We start from the raw sequence: 27,233 nt of genomic DNA on the forward strand, positions 1-27,233 counted from the left end.
ATATTGACCACATAAATAGCGTTTTAAAATCAGGGAGTTACTATATACATTGCATGAGAAATATGAAGGAACTCAGAAAGACTCAGCCTGTGCCAAGGGTTTGAGTGGTTTCTAAAATTGCCCTATCCCTTCTTAAGCATTGGACTAATGGTTTAATATAGCTAAAATCTCATCAAACATTTTCTCAGGGAGTTCTATTTCCTGGATTAGTCCCTGAGTTTAATTGATACGAAACAAATGACTGACATCTGTCAGGGCAGGTTTTGACCCACAGAAAAAGTCTGCTGTGGAAGTGGGTGCAGTGACAGACTGAATGAGCTGGTGAAGATGGGAGCTCACAAGGCTGTGGGGCTTGTCCAAGCAGGGTTCACCTTTGCTGCCCCAGCAGGATTTGCTGCTGCTCTGGGCAGGCTCTGGCAGGGCGCTCGCTGGAGCGCAGCCGCATGTGGACACGGCTGGCACCTGATCCGGGACCCCATGGCAGCTGGCACCCAGAGCTGTGCCAGCATGGGCTGTGCCCTGGGACTCCTCACTGCTGCCACGGCCATTGTCTTCAGTCAGATCAATAATTAATTCAGGATTTGTAAAAAAGTTTGTAAAAGAAGTCTCTAAACTGCAGGTGGGGGGTTGTAAGGTAGGACTATATTCCAAGAAAAAATAACTAGTGAATTCATGTGTACTTTGTAAAACCAGATGAACCACTTTGATGATAATCCTAGCTTGTCTTTGTGCACACATGGGCATCTACACATTCATCCACTGATTCCATAGCATATCTTTAGTAAGCCTGCTTTTTTAAAAGCAGTCATGTCAGACTCATTTTATATGATGGGCTTCATCTGATATCCTGATGCTCGGCAGCAAACACTCTCAGAAGAAGTTATTAAGTTAAACATTATTAACTTAAAAGTAAGAAATACTATTATTCTATTTGCATTGCCAACCAATAGATGCCTGTTAATAAGTGGAAAGGAGACCTTCAGGAAATTATTCCTTTATCTTTTAGCTGCTGCTTTTTTCTGTTCACATAAGGAGAAAGGGGCTTTTGGACGCTGATGTGGTCAGCTTTCAGTCAGCCAAATTTGAGTTATTTGTGCCATGGGTGTAGGGCCAGCTCTGGACCAACTGCTCAGGTGCAGCAACACTGACACTGCTCTCAGGAGCAGGCAAGTACAGCTGGTCTCCTGTCACACAGGGCCTGAGCCAATAAACCATCCAGATCTATGATGGCTGTGTGTGTGCTCACCTCCTGGCTTGTCTGGCTGTGTTTCCATGGAAGGAGGTAAAGGAGAGATAAGTTATCTCAAAGCCAGTCAGATCCAGCTGGGGTTTTCTACGTCCACTCAGGTTGTGCCCATTGAACTGAACAGGTGGAAATACTTTTTTGGTAGCAGTCAGATTTCCAACGGGCTATTTTGGACCTTAATATAATAAAGTCCATGAAACCAGGTGTTTAGAGCATAATGCAAGTATACCAAGTAGCTCTGCAGGAGACAGCTTTGACACAGCAAAACTCATCCTGTTTTGGAGCTAATTGGTGAGTCTCAGTGAGCCAAGCCTGATTTCTCACAGAGGTGCTGTGAGATACATGTGTACTGTGCTGGGTTTGAATTCTGTAACACTCCTCTGCTTCTCTGAGCATTTGCATCAAATGAAAATTTGCATCAATAAGACCACATTCTTAGTGAGGAGTGGACTGTGGAGAGTTGCTGGCACGCACACACATGACATGCAACCCACTGGGGGCTGCTGCTGAACTGCTCTAACCAACACTGTGGCAGCAGTGCCTCCAAGATGAGTAAAAGCAGAGGGTCTGGAGTAGATTTTGCAAGCACCATGTTCCATACAAATACTGATCTACTGCTTCTTACCAAAAGCACCATCCAAAACTTTTACTCCTTGGAGAACAGGAATGTTTAAAACATGCATCTGGGGCAAAGAGAGCTTTCAAAAATGTCTTGCCATGCTAAACTCTGATTCTGATCCATGAATTTCCCTACACTTATGCAAGTTCTGCTAATTCGTGCAATGTTGTAAGAATTTTCTGAGAGACCACTTCTGCTCAGCATCTCTGCACATCAGTCCACATACAAAAATCATTCACACAAAGTTTTGACCATAATGTTCTGATGAAGTAACAAGTCATTGGGCTATGAAAACTTGCGGCTACTTCTCAGCAAGGTATCCTTTTGTTGACAAAAATAAATGCAGGGCATTGAATTTACAATAGGGTTCTTTCCAATAAACTTTAAGTTAATAGACTAATGACAGTTAGCTATGGCAGTGCCTGAAAAATTCTGGGATGACCCACACCACATTTAATGTTCAGAATGAAACCTATTTACTTCTGAGCCTGGGTGGAGAAGGTTTTGGGCTGTAACTGTGCCATCCACGAAGGGTTAACAGCAGCACTGACCCTTTGCAGCTGAGGTGCCAACCCCACCCTGGGTGGGGCTACCAAACTGTGTAGGCTGGGCTTGCCTGACTAGTTGAAGGAGGTAATTCTAGGTATTGGCCAGAAAACGGCTGGTTTGGAGGTTTTCTTTGCATTCCTTTGGCTTGGAAACTGGAGATGTTGGCTGGAAGAGGTAAGTGGTTTACATGGATGTTATGATCACAAACTCATGCTGGGTAAAGGAAAATGGTGCTGTTTTAAAGAGGGTTGGAAATAAGGAAGAGATGTTTGTGAAGAGGAGAGTTCCCATTATCAGGTTAGCCTGTTGGAAGTAGTTATCCCTGTGGCTCCCAACTTCTCTCACCTCAGGAATTCTGAGGAGTTTTGAGCGGGTTTGGTGAGAAGGGCTGTTTGGCAGAGTGGAGGGTATTCATTCGCAGTCATCATGAATAAGAACAGGCAAGTGTGGACCTTCAAAAGCTTGCTGGCTGATTCCCTGAAAACCAGTTTTCCAAAAGAAAGCAGTCTTATGTTTTTAAAGACAAACACTCAGCCAGTCAAGAAAAAACTAATTGCTATAAAATGTTTTATGTGGACACTGTAGATGTAGTGGAGATGTGGAAATGTAGGCTTACAGTTTGGCAAGGATAGGAGTGGTGAATACGTCAGTTCCTGCATTTTGACAGAGCTTTGGATAAATGCTGCACAGTGTTTCAAATCAAGCGGAGTTACCATGATGGGAGGCTAGTTTTCTGGTGTTGGATGATGGAGCTGGGTTGATTTTCTTCATGCTTTCATTCAAAACCAAGTTGTGACGGATGACAAAATAACACCAAGACAACAAAGTTTGTGAAATGCAAGCAGTAGTAGGTCGTGTGTTTAGATACTGTCTTCTGTGTGTTTTCTCTCTGCTCTGGAAGCAGCTTTAGAGCTCAAAAGGCAGTGCAGTCTACTTAATCATTGTTAGTCCAAGAATTCAAAACACAGAAAACTCATGCCATGAAATTGCTCCAAAGGTTCAAGTGTCATATGTGCCAGCACAGCAAGTTCCCCTTGAGGTTCTGTCAAGACTGAATTTAAATGGCTTTGAGTCCAGGTAATTCCAGGCAAATTAGCTTCAACCACACTGAACCTGGAACATTGCCTTGTTCAGGAAGTGGTGAGATTCATGCCTAGAAAACCCCACTTGTATTCTGCTCCAGGGGCTGCATATAAATCTTTAGTGTTCTCATTAATCTTTTAAGCTGGGGAACATAAACATCTGGAAGCTTGCACTTTCAGAGTTCTGTAACAACATCTCCAACTGGTTATTTCACTTCTTTTGTCTATAATAATGCCCCATTTTATTCCCTATGTATTATTCATATATACCTTAAATTTAATCACCAAACCACAAAAGTTAAACTCACACTACACCTGAGATATAAACACCATCACACTGGAGTTGAGAACACATTATGGCTTATCCATAATTACTCTCATGCTGAGGTAAGGTTCACACCTTTATTTTGTGATACCACCAAAGCTTTTCTGGTTAGCAGAGCCTTTTCATACCTGTACAAAAAATGCAAAATGTTCTTTTTCTCCTGGGTCCTCTCCTTTCCATGCAGGGAAATTTTTTTTTCGTTTCTTTTTCGGCATCTTAGCTTTTCTCTGCCACGTGTGAAAGTGGAGTTTACCAATTAGGGATGTGCTGCCTTTGACTGCTGGAAGCATTTAGGGTGTGTCCTCTGTGTTTCCCATGCAAAAGCGCTGCTGGAGGCTCCTCATGTTCCACAGGCAACATCCTTTGCCTGAGCCAGCAGTTCGTGCCCACTGCTCATCCCACCTGGCTGTCCCTGTCTTCATTGGCTCCCTGGACAATTTGGTGATTTCAGAAGTGAGAAAAGATACCATTATAGACTTGGCAGAGTATTTTTAGTGATGACTCTTTGCTATTGTGCTCTGTACAGCAGGACACTGTGCTGGACTGGCACTGTGCTTTTGCTTGCAGGGCAGAGGGGTTCTGCTAGAGCCCTGAACATCCCATGGCACCATGGAATCCAGCTGACCTTGTAGTTTGGATGTTCTGTTTAATTACTGAAATTTACATGAAAGTCTTTGGAGCTGCTGGCTGCTTACCTATTCAGAGTCACAGGTTCGCACAGGTATTTGCTGTTGGTTACCTGTCTCTTCTGTAGTTTTCCAAGAAGCATACTTTTTGGGGTTTTTTTGTTCTTGGTTCTCTAGTCTGTTGAAGTCACCGTGTGTTACCCAGCTATCTTGAGTTTTGCTCCCTGTAATAAATAAATATACATTTGTGTGCATGTGGTGCTTAGGGACAGGGTTTAGTGGTGGATTTGGCAATGCTGGCTCAGTTGTTGGACTCAATCTTAGAGGTCTTTTCCAACCTAAATGATGTGTAAGTCTGTGTAAAACATATATATAATATAATTATAGAATTACAGAATTCTAGAATGGTCTGGGTTGAATGGGACCTTAAAAATCAACACGTTACCATGTCAGGGAACCTTCCACTAGACCAGGTTGCTCAAATCCCTGTCCACCCTGGCCTTGAACACTTCCAAGGGTGGGGCATCCACAGCTTCTGTGGGCAACCTGTGCCAGTGCCTCACCACCCTCACAGTAAAGAATGTCTTCTTGATATCTAATCTAAATCTACTTTATTTAATTTAAAACCATCCCCCCTTGTCCTATCACTATCTACTTGTGGAAAAAGTAGTTCTCCCTCATTTTTGTAAGTCCCCTTTAAGTACTGGAAGGCTGCAGCAATATAGAGTAATAAGAAATAAATCTTGGGTGGACAATTATTGCAGAACTGCACTTTTATCTTTTTTTCAGCTTTTATTTTTGTTAGGCCACCTAAGAAAACCCTGATTTTGAGAAGGAAACAAATGACACAAAACTTCAGGCATGAAGTAATCACATTTAAATGGTCTAAAAGCTGCTTAGGCCCAACAGTTTTCAGTGTTTAATTAGTAAGTTTCATATTTAACTTACTATGTATTAACTTACTATATATTTAACTAAAAAGTCCTGGAAGTTTGAACATTCTTTACCTTTTTTTCTTTTTTTTTTTTTTATGGAAAGCAAAACCAAGTTAAATGTGGAAAAAATCAAAATTGGCATGTGTCAGTGTTAAACCTGAAAATGTTGGTTCTTTGTTCAGTTCCTCTGTATTTTCATGTGCTTTATATAGAGGTAATAGATGTACTTGCTGCTTTATACAGAGATCTGAACTTTTCTCCAATCTTTTGTGATACCTGGGGTCAGTAGTGCATAAATCGAGTGAGAAAATTTATTTGAGTTTGTTGTCTGGCCATAATTAAATCCACTAATACTGTTCTAATGCTGCCTTTGTTACAGAAATCACCATGGTGAGTGCTACATCTCACCTTTTGTGATCTTCAAGAAAATCCTTTCATGCTTATGTATTTAATTATCTGGCATTATTTTAATGTATTTGTCAAGCAATCTGAAATATATTATTCCAGTACCGTATCTGCAGTAGTATCTCCACATAAACAAATGTGCTTCTTAACTACAGCATTGAGAACTCCCTCTGGTAGGATTCCCAAACTGCTCTGCAGGTTGCTGGCTACAGCAGACTACCAAAACAAATCTCTTACCATGATCAAGGTCAGAGCCAGGTCAGTCATTCACAGAATATTACATCTCTTCTTGGAAGCAGGAAGCATTTGATATTTGATTTCCCCATGCACCATTCTTTGATGGATTTTCCTTTTCTTTCCTGCAGAGGGAAGAAACTGTTATGTTAAAACTGTTATATGTATTTACATGTAATGACTGATATTTATTTAATATTGGTAGTGTCCTGGAAAACCATTAAGGAAATGCATCTTCTGGCTCTGCAAAAGTATGTAGTGTGCTATTCTCCTGGAGTCTAAGGTAATCCTTTGTGGGAAAAGCGCGTTCACGTGAGGACACTGCTCGAGGTGGTTTGTAATCACATCAGTTATTTCAGCAAATGTTTAATCCCCAAGCAGACTTCGGCAATGATTTATGAAGGATCTAGGAGAGGAGTGCTGCTACCACTTTAGATGGCCAGTTTACCTGGGTAGTTGTGCTAGGCTCATTTGCCAGGATAAGACCAAGGTTTAATTTTCTGTATTTGTATGTATCTACGGCTATGGAAAACTAGCTGACTGATAATGTGGCTGAAAACTGAGCATTCTGTGTCTATGCTTCAAAATCCGTTAAATCCTGCGTTTCTGGTATCAAAAATAACAAAGAGATTATTTAATCTATGGAAGGAATCCTGTTTTTCATTTCACTGTCTTCTCCCTTTTAAATTTAGAGTTGATAAAATGTTTATTTTGCTTTGTTTTGTGATGTGTGGACTCTATTGTGGTTTACTTTCTTTATTTTTTTCCTTTTTTTTTTGTCTCGAGTTCTGCCTGCTTTGCCTTTCACTCCCCTTGCTCTTAAAATCTGGGGCTACCAATGTCTTCGGATAAAAGGAATAACTAAAAATCTGGATAGGTTGTTTCCTCTCTTTCATCTTCATTAAGAAAGTGGTCTCTTGTTAGCATGTTGTAAGTGTTATGGCTTTGGAGTGGAGGAAAAATACTGAGTTTATGAGGTCAGAAATGATTAAAAACCCAGTTAACCGAAGTCATATTCCTGTCTGTGACAAGACTGGGCAGCTGTGTGTTACAGAAAAGTCCAAGGTGATGTGCTTGATGGCAAAGTGTTTTACTGACTTAGCAGCAATGATAAACATGATTCCCCAGTAGACTGTACTTGTACTGCAAGTTGCATGCAGTCTGAGTAGTAAAAGTATTGCAGGTATAAGGCAATTTGAGCTTATCGTGATAAGTAGAAGGAAACTTGGGAAGTCAGATGATGACTGAACTGGTGTGAGTCATGTCATACTGGATGTATTAGAGAGGAGCCAAATACCTCACTGTTGCTGGTCATCCTAATCTTGCTGTGTGGAAATCCTGGGTCATGCAAATAGAAATACCAAAGATTCTTCTCCTAGCTTGACAAAGTGTGTAATCAATGATAAATTGTACTTATTTTGGCATTTGTGTCTTGTTATTCATGAGAGATGAAGACTGAAATATGAGGTAAATCCCAATACAGAGTGCCTGTGATGGATGGTTGGCTTTCTCTTATTGTTGCTTATAGTCCTTTAACTGCTTGTCATTAAAGACTAAGATGGTAGAAGAGGGAAACTGCCTTGGAAGTTTTTATGGCTCATTACCTTCCTATTTATTCTCTTAGCCTCCAGTGTCCTGGGCAAGATATTAAAAATCTTTGTTGTTCTTGGAAAAAAAGGCTAAAAACAATCTTCACTAATTTCTTTGCAATCAGTTTTATAGTTTAACTGACCAGGAAGCTGAGGCTGAGTTCAGGGATGCCAGTCACTTCCCATAGTCACTTTTGGATAGGGACCCTAATATTAGAGACAGGCACTTGTGCCAGTCTTTCATGAGGATGGTGACTGTCGCTCACAAAACTATGTGTGATTTTCACCACTTGCATTAAATCAAAACTTGAAAAGGTAGAGACTTTCGTCTGTCAAGGGAACCTGTAGGTGCTGAATTAGTGCAATAAATACAGTGGTCTTTCATCCAAACAGCCTCCCCCACTGAAACAGAAACACATAGATGCACATAATGTACCTTTTTGGTTTCTTCTCTCCAATTATGCTAACAAGTTTCATGCTGAGAAAGGATTAGGGATGATGGACAATCAAAGACAATGCTTCCTTCTTGGTAAAAAGGTGTGAAAAGATACAGGCACTGGGGCTGGAGTTATTAGGCATACCTGCAGGAGGCCATATGACTAAGTTAGGCCTTGAGAGACTGAAGTATAGAAATTGCTTAGTCACTATTCTAAGCTCTTCAATGACATCCTTAACACCTTTTGATTCAAAAGGCAAAGCCACAATGCAAACATTCCCCTGGCAGGTTCTGCTCAGTGTTTGTGGCTCAGTGGGGCAGCAGGACACCTGGCTGAGTAAAATTCCCAGTGGGAAACCTGCACTCGCCCTGCCAGCAGGGCACAGGCACCTGCAGGCGCTCGGAAAGCAAAGCTGCAGATTAAAGAGGCAGGAAGGTTCTGTGGAATAAGCCCTCTACCAATTTCCTTCTGTATTCCATAGAAGGAGAGGAGCAAATTAAAAGGTAGAATCAAAGGAAATGTTAGGTAAGTCCCTCTCATACTTTTTATTAACTGTACTATTGCTTCTTTGGAGCACTTCAAAAGGCCAAAGCAAGATGGGCAGGGAGAGACAAAATTTATTGTTCAATTGCATTACTAAGCAATTACTACTTTTAAAAAATAAAATGCCTCTGCAATTTCAGCCACTTTATCTTTACTCAGGCTTTCCTGAAGATATTTTACTTTAATTTCAATAAGAAAGAGATTGAATCAATTTTATCTCTTCTTTGTAGCTGGCTGTTTATTATCCCTTTAAAATGTATTCCTGACTTTTTGTGTGTAGTTCTTTTGGAACTCCGTAATTATATTTTGCCTGCTTTCTGCCTTTGTTACTAACCTGTGAAACCCAGTGGTCTCCAACTGAACTAATCATAAAATACTATGTAAACATCTCTCTGCATCAAGGATATATATTAAGTTACATTCCACACAGACAATGAGAAATAAAAATATTCTAACTGAGAAATGTGTATCTAATACAAATGTTATTAATGTACCGCCCAAAGACTGCTCAGAGGCAGAGGTGACCGCAGGGGCGGAGGTGGATGGTTACAGGCTGCCTTCTCTAACATCTGTGTAAATACTGGGGTGGTGGCCCCTCTAAGTTACAAGGGCTGCAGTTTCAAATATTAAACTACAAAAAAGTCTGTCCGTGACTGTACTAAAGAAATTGCCTTTAGTATCTTTTCTTTTTTCTTTTTGGCTGCTGGTATTAAGAAAAATACCAGAAGACCACCAAGGAAGTAAGAGGCAGGAAAAGGACATAGGCATAATAAATGAATGCCAAGATTTAATTGACACGGTAGTGGCTCTTACTGTCTGTTCTCTTTGTGGAGATGTTACCCTTTGGATGTTGATAACAATAATCTTCCAAAGAACCCTATTCAATGGACTTGTAACCCCTCCAATTATTATTAAAAGGAAAAAATGGTACCTTCTTTAAATCATATTCTTTTCCCCAAAAGCCAAATATCCTGAATATTAAAACTGCTAAGCAGAGTGTTTAGAATAAGTTTTGATATCAAGGAGAGACAGTTAACCGTTAAAAATAGCCTTAAAATGATCATTGCTGTAGAGGCACCAACAGCCTACGGGAAGGGATAGGTAGGTTTAAAACTGAAAACTGGGACACTAAAGACCTGTGTTTCATTCTATCTCTTCCAATTTTCCTGACAGACTTCTCTGAAAGACTTTTTAAAATTCACATAAGTCTGATTTTTTTTCACCCCCAGCTTCAGGCTCAGTTTGCAAACAGGTGTCAAGATACCTGTGTAAAAATGCAAATATGAGTGTGTGTTACAATTTATAAATTGCTCCTTTGTGTTGTTTTAAGAGTGTATGGAAGGAAGATGTAGTTGAATATCGGTGCAGCCTGCTATATATATAGGAAGATATAATAGGCTGGAAGCCGCCAATTCTAAATTTCATTATTTCTGTTTTCTCTTCAGTGGAAGGAAATGTTGACACAGGGAGGTCTTATGACCAGTCCAAATGAACTAATATCAGTAATAACAAAATTAGAGAAGATTTGAAGTATTACACTGCAAGCTCTCACATGAGCTCAATATCAATTACAATTTCTGATTACACTTAGACTAGGGGAAAACTGCTTTTTAAAGCAGAATTCTTAATAAATTTGGGTAGAGTGTAAGAAAAACATTAGATTGGATCAGAACTCTTTTGCTGAGCATGGGAAGCATTGTGGCAATTTTTTAGAAGTTCCCTTAAATGAGGTGGCTCCATGATGCATGTGGATTTTTTTTTAAGGAAATTGTGAGGTCTAGTACTGATCTAGAGAGATTTTCCATGGACACTTAATCATCTCTAAGACCTGAATCCACTGTGATTTTATCCATAAACACCACTTATTTTGACTATTTCCATTTCACCCTCCTTGTGTTTTTATATTTACCTGACAAGCATATATATCACAGCAGTATAGGTTTAAGTTTCAGTCTAAACTGAAGCTTTTATCTTGTGGTTTCTGTTGGAGGTGGGAGGGAAGGAACACAGGACAGGGGAAGACGTATGGTGCAGAATTGCTCATACCTCAGTGGTAAGGTAATTTACTTGGTTAGCGCAGAGGTTAAGTTGTTTTTTAACAATTGGAGGTAACAGGCAAAAAATCAGAAGGTTCACAACCATGTAGATAAAACCAATTTATGCACAGCATGTGGGTCTTCTGTATAGAACTCCTGTAAGTTGTATTGATCATGGTCTTCCCTGTGACAGTGTCAATGGAATAATTTATGTAAAAACACCAAACAAACAAAAGAAAACTCAACCTTAGGACACTAAAAGAACCCCCAAACCTTAATTTTTGTGATGATTGTATTTGTGTTTTGGGAAATGAAGATCAGTGAGTTTGACTATTTAATTTTAAGAACTTGTCTCCAAAAGAAACCAAATAGTCTTCAATTTAAATAAAAAGATCTCCAACCACCTCTTCTTTCTGTATCGTCATCTCTCAGAGGAGCCCTGAGTGGCACAGTGCAGTTCAGTGATGATGTACATGAACCAGCTGTGTCAGACATGCAGGATATCCTGGTAAGTGCATCTCTTGTGCAGTGATGCTGCCTCCAGATCCCCAAACAGATCATCCGGTGCTGTACCACATACAACTGACCTGTTATTGCCTCAGAAAAAGACATTTTAATCACGCCTCATTGTAATATTTGAAACAGCTGGGTCCAGAAAGGTACAAAATTACATATGCAACTGCAGTAGTGCCAATGCTGTGTATGTACTTGAAGATTTTGATTGCCACACTGACAGAATACTGTACTGAATTTCAGTGCAATATCTCTAAGTCCATATACAGTACAGCTATGGACTTGATGTTGGAGATGAGGCTCATAGCTTAGCATTAGCATCACAATTCTTTTCCTTCCACTGTTTGCTAGCTCTGATTTCAGTGAAGCAGATCCTGACTATTCATCGTGTTATTCAGATGAAAGTTTTTAGGCAACTCAGCTGGTATCCAACTCAGCCATTGCCACTGAAGGGAGGTAGAGAAAGATTTGAGATTAATCCCCTTGTATTTTGGAATAAGTCAATCTAGCCACTGGGCTATAGGATAAAAAAGTGGCTGGCTTTTTGCAGGATGCTTTTATTGGAAAGGTAATTGTTCTGGCATATTCTGTGCTCAGCAATCTGTGCCAGCCTGGTCTGGAATGTGGGATGAGAGGCATTGGAGTGAATGGCACAGAAGTGCTGTGCTGCCATTGGATGCCTCTTCCCTCTTCCCAATGACTTTCAGACATGTTAAGAGGATCTCTTCTTCCTTGCTCATGAAATAGCTGGAGAAACCTGGTACAGGATGAACATCCTGCTTTCAGCTGAAATGAAAGCAATATTTTTACAGCAGTATACTGCTTTATTGACAAGGAGATTAGCATATTTTTTATTGTATCAGCATTTACCATTTCCCAAATTTTTAATTGGAAGTTAATGATGTATGGCTTTTCTAGTAACTAAATGAATATTTGAACCTCTGCAAGTTGCTTTAATAATTGTTCAGCTAATCGTTTAAATTGTCTTTACTTGTGCAAAGTCATATAAATGGGAAAAATTAAAAATTAATCAGCTTGATTTACGTAACTAAAAGCTGCCATCTAATGGATATTTTTCAGTAGAAGACAGCAGTAATTATGCCGAAAAAAAATTTGTTCCTGTAGTTTGAACGATTATAGCAATTTCCACTGGGGGATTTCGCAGTCAGGTTCCAGTTCTGGGCAACAGTGATTAATATAATGGTTATTAATGAGAATTCATTTCTGTATATCGAGGGGTGTTTGGGTGTCAGTGTTCCAAAAGCAATGTGGTTAGCATATTAATTATAAAAGATAGCATTGGACTGGTGACTAAGTAACTATATTGATTTTTTTCTCGTTTTCTCTGATGTGAAAGGTCAATTAGACTTATAGAAACAATGGAGCCTTCACAGCAGGAACCATCGTTTTGCTGTGCTGACATCTTTTTAGCCATGTACAAAGTTCATTAAATGTGCAAAGGTAGTAATGTTAAAAGGAAGCAAGTGATTGGGTCAGAGGTCACCAGCCATGGCAAGCTGACAGCCGCTTGTGGATTACGCCACGGGAGCTAAGTAATAGTGAGAATTGCCTTTCAGGTTGCCCACTGGGACCGAGGGGAATAAAGTCATAAGCAGCTAATACTATTGGGTTAATTAAAAGGAATATTGACAGCAGCTTTGTTTGTCTTGCCCTGAATGGGATGTGGTTAGCCAAGTATTTTATTGGGTTACATAACATTTAGTGAGGTTTTGTCTTAACTAACAGATTGCCAAATTTTAACATCCACAGTGTTCCAGGAAACAGGTATTGAACCAAACATGTCTGACACTTGTATGGTCTTCTATTTCACTGTCTCTGTTCACACCGTCACGTTGTCAGATGTGACCCATTCAGGTTATTTTCCTTTCCACTGGAGTCAGCTCTCCCAGGTGTTAATGTCTAGGCCTTCTCACAGGAAGCTTACAAGCAGCTGAAGGTCTCCCCTTTCCCAAGATATCGTGGCTTACTAAATATAACCGTGGTGTTTGTTGTTCCAGTCATTTGGTCAATCATCTATAGAGCTTTTAACTCTTCAGCTTCAGTCACATTTAACAAAGTAAGTTTCAGAGCATGCTAAGCAAAACCAAAATCCCTGCACGAAGGACAAGTAGTACTGTAATTTAGGACTTGGTTTGGTTTGTATTGTTCTAATGTTTGTGGAACAGCTGAGTAAAGCATTCATAATCATCCTGGTGAAATTAATAACTTTAGGAGCACATTTGTGAAGATTTCAAAATTGATTACCATCGCTGCCCAAAAATGACAGATTTTTCCTACTAAATGTTCAGGAGAATAAACCTACACTTTAATAAGTTTTCAAAGTGTTTTTCTTCACTGTTATGCTGAAAACATTATTTATATGCTAGATGTAGCTAATTTGCTTGTAGTCTTCATCTCAGAACATCAGGGTTTTTACTTTTCCATGCTAAAAAGAAAGAACTTGATGTGAAGTCTCCATGTAGCAATATATGTCTGATTGCTTCAAGTTTTTGTGATCGTTCTTTGATTTCAAAATGAGCTCAGAGCTGGCAGTGCAGAGATGTACAGGTAGACTTCAAAGCTGACTTTCTTCTTCCATTTTCCATTCTGACATTAGTGTCCCTTTGGTTTGTTTTGCAGAAGCCTAAAGTAATACATACTTCATTATTTGACAGTCTTAGCAAAAAATGGAAGTAGAAATATAATTACTCTCTTTATTAACTGAGATGTGAAAGAACAGTGAAGATGGATTCACTCCTGGCATGTACAAGAGGCGTATTATCAACTGTATTATATTAGAAAAATGTAAAAGCGTGCACTATTGTGATATAACCAGATTGTTATGGAATAGTAATTTCTACCTTTTGAAAACTGTTCTTACTGCAAATCAGAAGTGCTGGGAGTGGTAGGAGACTCAAAAGGAATTGTACATGCAGATTATTAGAGCATCTTTATGTTTCAAGGGTTGGGTGACTTAAACTGTGAAAAGGACAAATTTGACATCTGACAGAAGCTTGCCTTCTGATAAACAAAATGATCTTGCCTTTCTGCATTGCATCAATAACGCAGGTGTACAGCTGCAGTCAGCTGTGTGTTGGTAGTGAGACAGAGAGTGTGCACTCTGCACGTTGAGCTCAGGTCATTAATGGCAGTCATCTCATTATTTCTTTCAGTGATTCTTCTCCAATACCTTTCTGTGGCAATGTATGAATTAAACTCGCACTCTGGGCTGTAATCATTGTCTTGTAAAAATCTGTACAGTCAAAGCATACAGGGATGCCCTATAATAATAATTTTGAGGGATATGTTATGTTAGGAAGTAAAACCTCTCATCTTAAAGGAAGTGTCCAAGCTCTTAAGAGTTGTTAAAGCTCCGTAGTCCTGTAAAATACAGAAATTTCACACACAGAGTCTTTGAGCAGAGTCTTACCCAGCATCTCACAGCTGCACAGTACAACAGGTGTCTTAGGGCAGGGCCCTCATGTCCCAGCTTAGTGTCAAAATTGTAAATTCACCTGCCTCTTTTCTTAGGATTGAGTGCTGTTTTGGTTGAGGCAGGGTTCACCAAGCAGTAAAACTCCCTGCTTCTATAAATACTGCATAGCAATTGCTCAATGGAAGCCTCAGCAGACATCGAGAAGGTGAGATGTGAAAGCAGCTTCTGTTCGCAAATATTGGGTCTCTGAGGTAAAGCAATGTATGCACGTTCAGTGGATGAGCACTGTGCTCCAGAGAGACAACTTGACACTTGTGTTCACATCTTTCACAGTTCTCATCTGCAAGTGATAACTTTTGACACCACTGCCTGTGCATGAAGGGTACTGATGGCCAGAGTAATGCATAGTTCCTGTCCTTGTAGTGTAAGGCTGGGACTTGAAACCAGTGCAGCCCTTCTAATGAAATACCTCTGTGGGTTTGCACTCCAAGCTTACGTGATCTAATTTGAAGGCAAGTAAGTGGGTCATATCTAGTACCTAAGCATGAGCCCTCATCATTAGTGTGCCTGTTATCCAGTGTTGTGTAGCGTATCTGCAGGGGTGCAATCTTGCCTCTGGGTGTCCCTTATACTTGTGGTTACTGATCAGTTGCTGCCACTGGCTCTTCTTGATAAATTCCACATGTGGAGGCGAAGACTTGAAGTAGCCTGATGTTGTGATGCTCTGAAAGCGTGTAATGAGTAGCTTCTTCAGGAGCACTGATTTGTATTTTTTTATAGATGCTTTTAAAGGATCTGCGTCTGACTTGTTGACCGAGATTTATGTACAAAAGCAGCATTACCCAAACTCCACCTGCAGCATGGTTTATACTTCAAAGCTGATGCTGCTTGCAAAGCATTCTTTTGTCTCCACAGTGGATTTATACCTGAGTGTCAAGTTGGCTGAAAAAAGCAATGGTGTGAGAAGGATTTTAAAATGAATCAGGTTAATTCATCTCCCTTTGTAGTGACCACAAACGAAGTATATTCTCCACGTGGTGATTTTTTATTTTGAAGTGATCAGAAAGGGTTTGCCCTATTGTGTGTAAATTCATTAAAAAAAAAAAAAAAAGGGTGGACGTGTGAGCTCAGTTGAGTGCAGACCACTGAACGCTAGCAGCATGCGTGTCCCCATGGCTGGGTGTCAGCCAGCTCCAGAACGTGTGCTGGAGCCGCCTGCCGGACGTCCCCTTGTGCCAGTGGGTCACTATGGCTTCCAGATAAACACTGGCTCCTGCGCTGCCCTCCTGGGCCACGGCTGGCTCTGCGCTGGCTCTTCAGCCAAGGGATGAAATAGTTCATGTTCAGTTAAGTCTGATAAATGCCTGATGTCTGACAGGGAGACCACTTTGACATCCCATGGCAGCCTGCCTTTCAACCAGTCGGTAGATTTACAGCCTTCAGCAGACACATTTCTGTGAGGGAATGTGGAGCTCTTCTGCACTGAATCTTTTACTCTTTTTTTTTTTTTTCTCTCTTGCAGCAAAGAATTTTTTGATCATGTAAGCTGAAGTCATCACTTAATTTTTCTGGACATTTTCTGGTCTAGGGGTCACAGACTTTTTCCACCCATATTTTATAGAGTATTTTTGGAGAAAGTGCTCCTTAAGTAGAAAGCTTTGTTACTAAGATTACAGCTTAGCTGTAAGGTGCAAAAGTTAGACAAAAATTATTTGGCTTTTTCAGACGTGATTGCTTCTCTGTGTACCTTTCTGATGCCCTTCAGGGTGATGTCGCAGTTTTTTCACCTACAAGTAACTGCCTTATTTCAGTGTTATATTAGAAATGAAGAAATTATGCAAATTACCTCCCCACTCGATTAAAATGTCATGCACTTGAGGAGAAGTGAACTTGTTTATTTGGGAGAAATATGCTATCCCAACAGAAGTGCATGGCTGCCTGTTACTTTTCCATGAAAAGATAATGGTGTAAGAAGAAAAGGGAAAATTTAGTAAGTATCTTTTTTTGTTAAGCTTCTGTTTCAGGAATGCTGTCTTAGTGCAGAATGGCATTTTCTCACATCCACAAGCTTTCTTATTGAATCTGTAAAAACCAATAAGATTAAAGCATGTGATTTAAGCTGTTTGTGTGTCTGGTGGTCCCAGGCCTCTTCACCTTCGTCATAGAGCTGTTTGGTGCCAACTCTTGATTTGCTATTCAATTATGTCTAGTGGCTTGCATAACTCTTGAGCCAGATCCTCAGATTTATAATGGTTTCTAAATTGTTCAGTGGCATATGACCCAGTGTTATGTGTTAGATTTTTGAAAAGCAAACTCAATCTGGTTATCATCATGCTCCATGGGAAAAAAAAAGGTTGTGCTATTCATGTATGTTATGAATCTATTCAATTAAAAAAATAATTGTGAACCTCTGCAATGGTGAAACACAGTCCTAGCCTATTTAACCTGAGAGAAAATGGCCTGCTGGGTACCTGTTTTCAGGTTTACTCCACTAACCTGTACCACTGTTTGTGAGAATAGAGTGGTAAAAGCTGCAAACTCCAAAAGTAAAAAAAGTGTATGCGTTGGTAATCAAAAATCAACAGAAGCATAGGTCTTCCCCTTGTCTTTATGAAAAGTGATACCAGAAAACAGAGATTCTGGCATTCTAAAATACCACATTTAAACCCTAAAAAAGCTAAAATTTGCATTTCTATTTTTCTTTAAATATGAAAATTGAACTACTTTGAATTACTTCCAGACACTTAGACCTACATACAAATGCAAAGTATCATACCATTCCCCTTGACTCAGTATCCTGGCTGTAATCAAGGCTGGTATTTAAAAGAAATGGCTGAGTTATGGAGTTAACTGTCCACAGGGACAATTTTTCTCTAGTCCTCGTTATTTAGATTTGGCTTTTATTCCACAGCATGATGTTAAGCAACTAAGATACATCATCAATGGAGGGGATATCTCAGTTCTGAAAAGCAAGTTATTTAGGTATGTTTTTCAAAAGTTAGTGTAAATCAATCTGCATTTCTTAAATGGAAAAACCATGAAATTCTGGAACAAGTTTCTTTCAAATATGTATAGTACTGCAGCATAAAAATTCTATGGGAAACAAACTTACTCTGATTAAAGTCAGGTTTAATGTAATAGCTTCCACATATTTCAGGGTGGAAAAAAGTTATATACAAATGTCCTCAGTCTTTTGGAAAGGCTGTGACCTGCATGATATTTGAAAGTCCACAGGAGTATATAGGAATGAACACAGCAGTTGTTCCCTCATAGTATGTTATTACAAAGAGAACTGGGGGTCAAATTGCATGAATGATAAATGGAAGGTGCTTGAAATGAGTTGGTTCTTTTTTGAACATTATACATTGACCTTGGCAGTTTTGACAATTACATCCATCATTTCTAAGAATCCATTCCAGAACACCCGTCTGTTCTCTAATGTGGCCAAGTAAACAGGATTTGTGAATACACGAATCAAAGATTGATCTCCTGTACCTATACACTGATTAACAGTTGGTTGCTTGGTGCAACTTTTTCATTCTATGAATTATGCGAAGATCATAATTCACCATGGCACACCTGTAGACAAGCATGTTGGAATGCTTTAATCTTCACTCACAAGGTCTTGGTAGAATCAATAGTTGGCTTCTGAGTTTCATAAGCAAAATGGAATAAAACCATTAAAAAGCACATTGTACACAGCAAAAATGATGTTTCACTGCCTTAGTGTTCCCCCTGGCAACAGAACTTGCTGAAGACAAAGATGGAACAAACCAGGGTGGAACAGCATAGCTGCCCTCAAAAATCAGCCTTCTCAGGCACAAAAAAGCAAAAATCAGCATTTCTGTTTGGAATTTACAGCTTATCCATCTCAGGCTGACCATGTGAACAGGCCTTGTAATCCCCAAAGGGATGCATGCTTAGAGCAGCAGTGTTTAACCGGGGCGTATTCTTGAGTAATACCTTTCTCTTCACCAGAACATCTCTATTCATTGGAAAGGTGCTGAGCTGAATCAGTGTTGGTCTGTAACTCAGCAGAGCAGTACCACTCCCAGAATCACCTGGGCACACTTGATGTGTGCCTTCCAGTGCCCTTCTGCACATTCTTTAACAAGAAACATGGAAAGCAGTGTGAGCCTGCACTGAAGACATGAGGGGTGAGATGACCGAAAACTTGCTCAAACTATAAACGGATGCAAACTGATTCTGAAGTCCCAGAGAGGGGACACCCAAAGCTCTGCTGCCTTGGAACGGAGCCAAGTAGGGACCATCTGATCATAGTTATGTAAATGGCAAAATCTGAGTTCATGGAATTAATGTAAAGGCATCAACTATGGAGGCAACCCTAAAGCAGAGCTTTATCTCACTTTCTTTTAGTTTTTCTCAGGAGACAGTCTCGCTTTTGCTGTAACAAGAGCTCTAAGAGATAAGTAGGTGGCTGCTGACAGGGTGCAGGCTTTGTGGAGATGGGCTTAGTGCAAGAGGTAGACACAAGGAAGTATAATATTCTATCTCCTTAGCTATGATGAAAAGGTTTAGTAACTTCTGTGTTCTGACAGGTAATTGTAATACTGGTAATACTTTGGTTTTTTTTTTTTTTTACAAAATTACTCAGAATTGGAATAGATTAGTAAAATCAAAGGGAATTTTCACTCTTCAAACCCTCACTCATTCTTAATTTTGCATGCCATTCTTTCACAGGAATCTTTCTTACACTTACATAAAGCATTTTAGTGTCTTAAAATGTCTGCTGAACATGGTCTGATGGGAGAGTCAAACCCTAGAAAGAATATGAAGCACTATAATGTCTGTAAGCTACCTTTTGGCTAATGACCTTGTGTTGGTCCAGAATAAATGTAAACTTATATTACATTTGAAAATGGAAAACTTCTCCTTTTTTTTTGTAAGCAAAGCATTTTTTTCAGCCAATTTTCCTCCTTAATAGAAACATACCATTCCCTTTGCCTACAATTTAGGCTGGATAATGCAGAGATAAAATTCTATTAAAAATACTTTCTCCTGTTTTTTGACTCCTATCTGTCTTTGCATATTCTAATACCCTTACATTTTCACAATTTTATGATGTGCCTTTAGAAGAACTTGCACAAACTCCATCCACTGTAACTAGATCTATTACTAATTCTGTTACTAATTTCCCATACTGTGTCCCAGGAATTGAAAATCTGTTACATTTATAGTAAATGCCAATCCTCCCCTCTTCCTCCTCTTTCACTGAATGAACTATAAAAAGACCAAAATGGTTTTGTGACAAAAAATTAAATAGATTGCAGCAGGTGGTATCACAGGTGCCTGCTTAATTCCTGTTGACACAGTCTGTAGCTCAGGGATGGGGAAGGATGGAGATTCCCTGACTGCTGGTCAGAATTAGGGTAGGGAGAGGGGAGTCAGATTAATGGCTCTAGCTCAAGCCATGAGCCTATTACAGGGGATTATTATTTTAGTGGAATTAAATGTACTGGGAAACACCACAGGTCCATCCAGTCGAGAATCCTGTGACTGTAAGAGGTCTGTGCTGATGCTTTAAACGAGGGTCTGTGGCATTCCCTTTCACTCCCCTTGATAAAGGCAAACTGATCAAATCAGTGTTGTCTCTCTCTTGCTGGGACAGACAGAGGCATAACTTCAGCAGTCTGCTTACAGGTCCTAAAGCAGGCACAGAAAAGTTCAGGTTGAGACAAGCTTAGTGCAGCCCCTGCCTTCGGTCAGGGGGCGAGTCCCTCTGCAGCCCTCTGGCAGCACTGCAGAGTTTGAGCCATAAGGCTCCCGCTTGGGAGCATCAGATGTTGGTGCATGAAGGACATGCATGGAGCCCTCCTACCAGATGGGGTGTTTTGATAATCAGTTAAATCTGCTTTAGCTGATCTTCTCATGGCATGGATGGAAACCAGATTTTTGAGTTCATTTGAGCGGGATGGGAATATCTAGCAGCCAAGTACAAAGACTTCCTTTTAGACTATACTGCTGAAACAGGAAATACAGATAAATTAATTTCCCAAATCAAGGCAAAGGGATGCATTTAATGTAGGTGCATCTTTTTGTGAGGATTGTTTTCATTCATATCTAGGCTAGCGATAGCCAATTAAAGTGTCTGGTGTAAACAGGTTTGTTTGTTAATCTCTGATAGCGATGGCTTCCAGGAAAACTGATTAATCTTTGCTGAAAGGCTGCAATAATCGTCCTTGCAGCCAAAATCATGTGTGATGGGCAGGGTAGCTCCCTTGGTGAAAATGTCTAAATGTGCAGGTGGTTCTGGCTGACGACTGGTGAAGGCTTCTTGTTCTCTGCAGTCACCTGCAGGCACTGCCCTGCCCGTGCCCTGCACTCTGCCTGGACACGAGCTGACCTTGGCTGTGTGGGGTGGGATGAGCTGCAGCACGGCTCAGCCTCTCCAGCAGGCACAGCTGGGCTCGGGTTCGCTGCTGCAGCTGAGTGACTGCTCCAGGTAGGACACAGGAAACCACCACTCGCCTGTGAGTAGGGGAGGCAGTCCTTGCCTCCTCTGTGTTCCTGTGTGCCCTGCACAGTGGATGTGAAAATCGAGAAAATGCACCAAACCACAGATTTGAGGATGTCTGGAGATCAAAATTTAAGTATAATAGGTCCATCTGAATCTCTAGGTCTGAGTCTGTGTGCCTTGTCACAAACACTAAGCTATACCTAGATCCTAATTTATGTATCTAATGGAAATATGCTTAAGATATATAAGCAGTCTGTTTTGAAGGGATTGCCCTTTATTGAGTGATGAAGTTGTAATCCATGGAGAAAAGAAACAGTAATAAATAAACCCACTATGCACTTTAATCCATTCTGATCAAATTATGTCACACATGGCTACGCAAGGAGATTATTCAAGTAAAAATCTGAGAAAATCTTTTTTTTTTTTGTAATTCACTTGATTATAAATTATCTACTTATACTTTTGTATTAATATTCTGTAATGAATGAATGGGCCTGGGTTTGTGTTACAACCAGTAGTCCAACTTTAAAGTGTTCTGAATGTTTTCCCTATGCTTAGTTATTAAGGCCAAATTTTACTATGCTTCATTTTCCTGCTTTGTACATTGCAAATTGTGAGGAAATGCACTAAGGAGGAAATGTGAATACTGGCTAAATACTAATTTTATTGTTTTTCTGCATTGTGGGGAAACCTATCTCCTTCAAGAGACTATTTAAGTAGTTATTAATGTGTAGCTGTCTTTCTTACTAATTAAAAATCTTTAGTTTGCTCCCTAGTAATTGGGAGTTGGGTTTAGAGGAGAGAAGAGTTTTCAGTAGAGCTATCTTGGCCTTCTTGCCTTAATTTAACACTGCTAATTAAGTTAAAATCATGCCTGCAATGAAGTAATTTTATATACATGACTGAGGTACTAATAGATAAATTCCTTGGTGTTACTAGCTGAGTATCTTTGGTGTTAAGCTCAATATGGATCAACAGTTTAGGGATTTGGCATCACAGGCTGAGTTTGCTGATGGCTGTCACCATCCAGGTAGTGTCAGCTGCACAACTATGAACAGCTCGGCCCTGCCTCTGTGAGCTGCAGCTATGATAGCCAGAGGACCTGGAAAACACTTGCTGGATTTTATGAAAGCATTTGCCTGTGTGGGCTTCAGCCCCAAGCCAGTTGCTGAGCAGACATCTGAATTAAGCTAAATCATGTGTAACGTGAAAAAGCCGCAGTGATTTTGTGTAAAAGGTGAAGGCCTGACTTCTCACTTAATATGTGCATTTCCAGTTTGCTCTGTGGTGTCTGTTGTCTTGGTGTTGCCAATGTGATAATGGCTCAATGCAAGATATGGATGCTCCTTTTTGCTTGGGTGTATGTTACGTTGCATATGCACAGGGGTGAATTATGCTAAAGCCTATTCACTTCAGAACTTTCACCTTTCGTGGTGTAAGAGGCATCAAGAGGAATGTGGAGTATGGTGGTTTGGTTCTGTTTAACAGAAATGTCTAGAGGCTTAACGTGTGGAGACAATTTACTGTCATATGTACAGCTGTTGCACCATACAGAAAATTCTTTGCCTAGTAGATGGCACACCTTACATGAAAAAAAGTTGTTTCCATACTTTTATGATGATACCTATTAACACAATGTGAAAGAGAGCATAAACGGTTACCTTTTTTTTTTTTTTTCTCCCCTCTGCCAACTCAGTGTGATAGAGTAGCTGTATCATAAAAATACAGCAGGGGCATCTCACTGCACTAGAATTTTCTAAAATTTGTGGTGTTAGTTGGATTTTTATGTATGTGCTTGTCCGGATTTGGTAAATGCTGGACAGAGTTTTCTGTGTTACCTGAAGCACTGTGATAGGGGCAGAAATATTTTTTGATTGAGTTGAATTTTAGGTGTAGCATCTGGTGAAAAATGAGTTTAAAGCATCAGTTCTAAGACCATGCAGAGCCACTGGGCCAAGATTAGTATTTTGATGATGAGTTTAAAGAGCTCCCATGCCAATGTAGCCCTGATAATTTGACTTTTATCATCTTTCCCTTTGAAAATAACAGCTCTTGGTCACCTTATACTTTACAGACTTACAAGGAAATGCTGTATGTTTTGTCTTCACTTAGCACTTATATATGATCTAACTATTTACAACTACAAAGCAAATCTGGAGTCTGTGTTCAGGTATATAATATATTATAATACATAACATATTTGGAGAATATATTGGAAGCAAAGGAAGCGATGATTGCAAAGCCATAATAATATTTTTTGACAAGCTGTAGATTTAAACTTTAAATAGCAATTTTCGGGTCTATTTAGTTGGTAGATAACAGCACAAGATACAAAATCCATGGAAAGTTTCTCTAGATTAATACATACTATTTTATTGTGATGTTTGAAACAATGGCTTGCTTTCAACCTGTACCTAGTGCAAAAATATTTTTCAGGGGTTCACTCGTCAGCTGCTGCAAGTTTGTGTAGTTTACCTAAACTTGATGATGACATGAGATTAATAATTTAGTCAGAAACCATCGTTGTAACAGTACATGCATGACTCTCAAAAACAAATTCCAAGCAGGTTTCTTCTTTCACTAAAGCAGGCAGTTACCATGGTGATGGGAAGTGTGCAAGAGCTGGAAGAGACAGAACAATGCATGACTTCAAAGTGCTCTCCTCTCCACCAAAAATGTCATTGCTCCCCATTCCCCAGCAATTCCTATACATCAAACAGTATGCTCCATAACACCAAGGAGTTCCAGAAAAGCAGGAAGAATAGCCCTACCTTCTGATAAGATAAGCCTTGCAATCCTCCATGTGCCTTCTAAACCTACCAGAGCCTTGGAAAGTCTTCTGCCAAAACCAACCATCTTTATTCAGAGATCAGAATTAATGTAACCCACTGCTCTCTGCATTTCAATTTTAAATTAATCAGAACAATAGAATAATTAATATAAAGACAACAAAGCACAAACGGCAAGGAACTATTTTTTGGTTTGGAACTTGATCCTTGTGACTCTGATTTAAACACTAATCAAGGGGTAGAGGTAATGATAAAATTGTGAAGAAATAATACTTGATCTCAAAGGAATATATCTTTACTATAAGATTTAAGACTAACCTTTTTCCTGACTCTTGCCTACAATGACGTCAGAGAGGAAGCAACATGATGGGAGCTAGGGTAGAGATTGCCCTGAGAGAGAAGCTTTGAACAAAGAGAGGAGGCCTGGAGCCTTGCAACAAAGAAAGAAATGCCTGTGAATAAATGTGGAACCCTGTGGGCAGTGGTAGGCATGGAATTTCATTAAAATGTGGAAAATAAGCAGTGAGCTCTTGGAAAGGTGGTGTGAGTGTACAGTGGTTGTGCTCTCTTCCACTTTTGATTCCTACCAGCAGTGGGAACAGATGGTGCATTACACCTCCTCCCCAAAATGAGCCATCCTCTGCTCTCCCACTCACCAATCCCAGCACTGCAGAAGAGGCAGGGACCTGAGAACAGAGCTCCTTCATGCTGATTTTGTCTTGGTTTGTTTCCACTGAAATGATTTGCATAACACTAATGCAAAAGGGCTAGAAAATGATGATGTTGTCTTTAGGAGAGGGAAGAAAGAGTCTTGGGGGAAGTATGGGAGGGCACATTGAAGATGTACCCAGTTTCAGAAGCTGAGCTAGTCAAGAAGGTTAACTTTGAAACTGTCAGAAAGTCTTGCTGTAGTAGATATCACCAAATAAGTTAACCTAGGGGGAAATACATATTTGAAAATCAAGCAATTTCTCTTGAGGATGTATGTTTTAAGGCATGCATACCAGAAGACTACAGAAGTCAAAACCATTCACCCAGCTCCTCCATATAAAATATCAATTAAATAGGTGTACGCTCCTGTCAGTGTCGTGAAATTATCCTGGCCACAAACACACTGGCTAGGCTGGAAGTGAGCTGGATCAATGCCCATTAATGTGAATATACTGAGACTTTGATTTGAATGTAAGTGAGCATCTAGACAGAAGTTTTTGGTTCAAAAGCCTTTATTGTCCAGAACCTTCCTTTAGAGAGAATTCAAGAGATTATCAGGCTCTTTTGCCTGATAGAGCCTTTTGCCATGGTTATACTGGTGTTCTCTGGTCAGCTTGTTCTCCCTGTCTCTGTTCTGGTATGTGTTTGTGTGATACCAGGTCACAAGAAATGCAATAGCAAATGGTTAATGCCTAGCAAATAACTAGCAAGTTGTTGGGTTGTTTTTTTTTTCCTTTTCCTTTTTGGTGGTTTTGTTTTTTTTTTTTTTTAGACTTTGTACAGCTGCATAGTGGAAATAAACATCAGAGAAACACTTGCCCTGTGTATGACAATGAAGTGCAGATTAGCAACTGGCTATTTATCAAGAGGAAAGCAAACTGATCATCCTCTTTCTTGTTGCTTTCACATGGTTTTGTTTTGTGAGCTGGCGTAGCTGCATGTAATGGATAACTGAGTTGCACTGCACAATTTTGGGTTGTACAATGGGTGTAGAGCACCCTCTACTTTCTTTTGATCAAATAACACTCCTGGGCTTGAAGAGAAGGGTGTGTAGGAGGAACATTGAGGCTGTTTTCCTGTAGATTTTTGTACTGAAATCAGAAGAAAGAATTTGTCTATAGGGTTCATTAACTGTTGGCCTCTGCTGGCAGTAACCCATGTTATATAGGCCACCATTGTGCCATCCTCAAAAGAACTCCCTGAAGGAGGCAAAGTCTAGAAGGAGAATATCGACTCTGAAGTTTCCCACCTTCCCTGAACTGTATCTGCAGAGCCACCCCAGGAGGGGAGACTGTGGCTTTGAAAAATAACACCTTTGTTATTCCAAGTGTTAGAGATGAAGCAGAGTTTTCAGATGGCCCCAAGGTTTTTGCACCCTTCACCAAACACAGATGGAAACTGGACTCTTTGAACTGCTTTGAAAATCTGTTAGCATGCATTGCTGTGGGGCCTGTGAAGCAGCCACTGCTAACTTATGTCTGCCTGCAATTTTTATGACCATGTGATGACAAGGGATTAAATAGCTTCATTTTAGAAGCAGACAGCTTTTAAATATAAAAATGAAAAACAAAATAAAACAAAAAGCCCAATAATTCCTTGCTCAAGGCAAAACTTTAATAGATGCTGAGGTAACATTTCAATGAATGAGGTGAATTCTGAAGTAAAAATGTGAGCAGTTTAGAATTTAAAATTGTATCTTAGGCAATAGTTGCAAAACCTTTATAACATTATGATTTTAGTAGATTGGAATCCAGAAAATATAGATTATCTTTTGTTTCCCAATTTAGGAGCTGTTGGAATTATGGTATATGATACCATCACTGTTGCTTGTAGTGTTTTCTATTTAGTGCCTGTAATTTACATGGCATTATTATACAGGTGCTGAAAAAATTGTCAATTTATTCATATAATGAAAACTTCTTTGACTTATCTAAATTAACTGTGTAGTTGATGGCAAATAGTGTAGAGCTTTCTGTAGAAAAACAAATTCTTTAAAATTTTTATTGCATTTTATTCATTCAGATTATCAGAAATATTTGTGCTTATTACAGCTACTCTTGGTTTATTAAATAAGTGATAGCCTTTATTCCAATATAATTTTATATATTGGGTTTAACTAGCAAAAGATTGTTTTTTCATATTTTTCTTTATTCAAGAGGCATTTAGTTTATCTATTATGCAATAAAAAAGTTTTTTATAGATGCAGAGCAACCATTCAGGTTTTGTTTTTGTAGTTCACTTGGTAGGACTGATCTCAGTTGCATGAGGCAGGAGATGTAACGTGCTACAGATTTCATCTACTTTTCATAAGCGTGACTGCTTTGGGTGGATTCAGTAGTGTGCTAAACAGCTGAATTATGTGGGCAAACACAGACCTCGGACAAGGTACTCCACACTCTGCTCTATCCTCATCCTTTAAGGATACAAAACTCCTGTGCAGCAGCTTTTCTAGTGGAACAACTTCAGCGGAGACCAAGTGGGACCTTTTCTGCTGGCTCTTTCCCTGCTGCCAGGGCAGAGGGTCGGAGTGGGGCAGTGCTGCTGCATCCTCCAGGCTGGAGCTTCCCTAAAGTGTCTCGACTCCAGATCCTCACCTTTTCCTCTCTATATGGTACGAGGATTGGCTTTCCCTCAGCTGAGATCCTCTTCAGAAGTTGATTTGATGACCTGATTTTCTCTC

The 27,233-nt window shown here is 39.8% G+C and overlaps 1 protein-coding gene across 4 annotated transcripts in view; it reads left to right on the plus strand.

Annotated features, from left to right (window-relative positions):
* Nucleotides 1-2,492: 2,492 nt before the first annotated feature.
* PLSCR5 (phospholipid scramblase family member 5) overlaps nucleotides 2,493-27,233 on the plus strand; it is a 75,529-nt gene continuing 50,788 nt past the window's right edge. For all 4 annotated transcript variants that reach the window (XM_019289917.3, XM_039556947.1, XM_039556949.1 and 1 more), the window contains exon 1: nucleotides 2,493-2,588. The gene's annotated coding sequence lies outside the window, so the exon portion shown is untranslated. The remainder of the gene's footprint in view (nucleotides 2,589-27,233) is intronic.

Source organism: Corvus cornix, chromosome 9 (genome assembly GCF_000738735.6).
Source record: "Corvus cornix cornix isolate S_Up_H32 chromosome 9, ASM73873v5, whole genome shotgun sequence".
In the NCBI taxonomy this organism is placed as follows: Eukaryota; Metazoa; Chordata; class Aves; order Passeriformes; family Corvidae; genus Corvus; species Corvus cornix.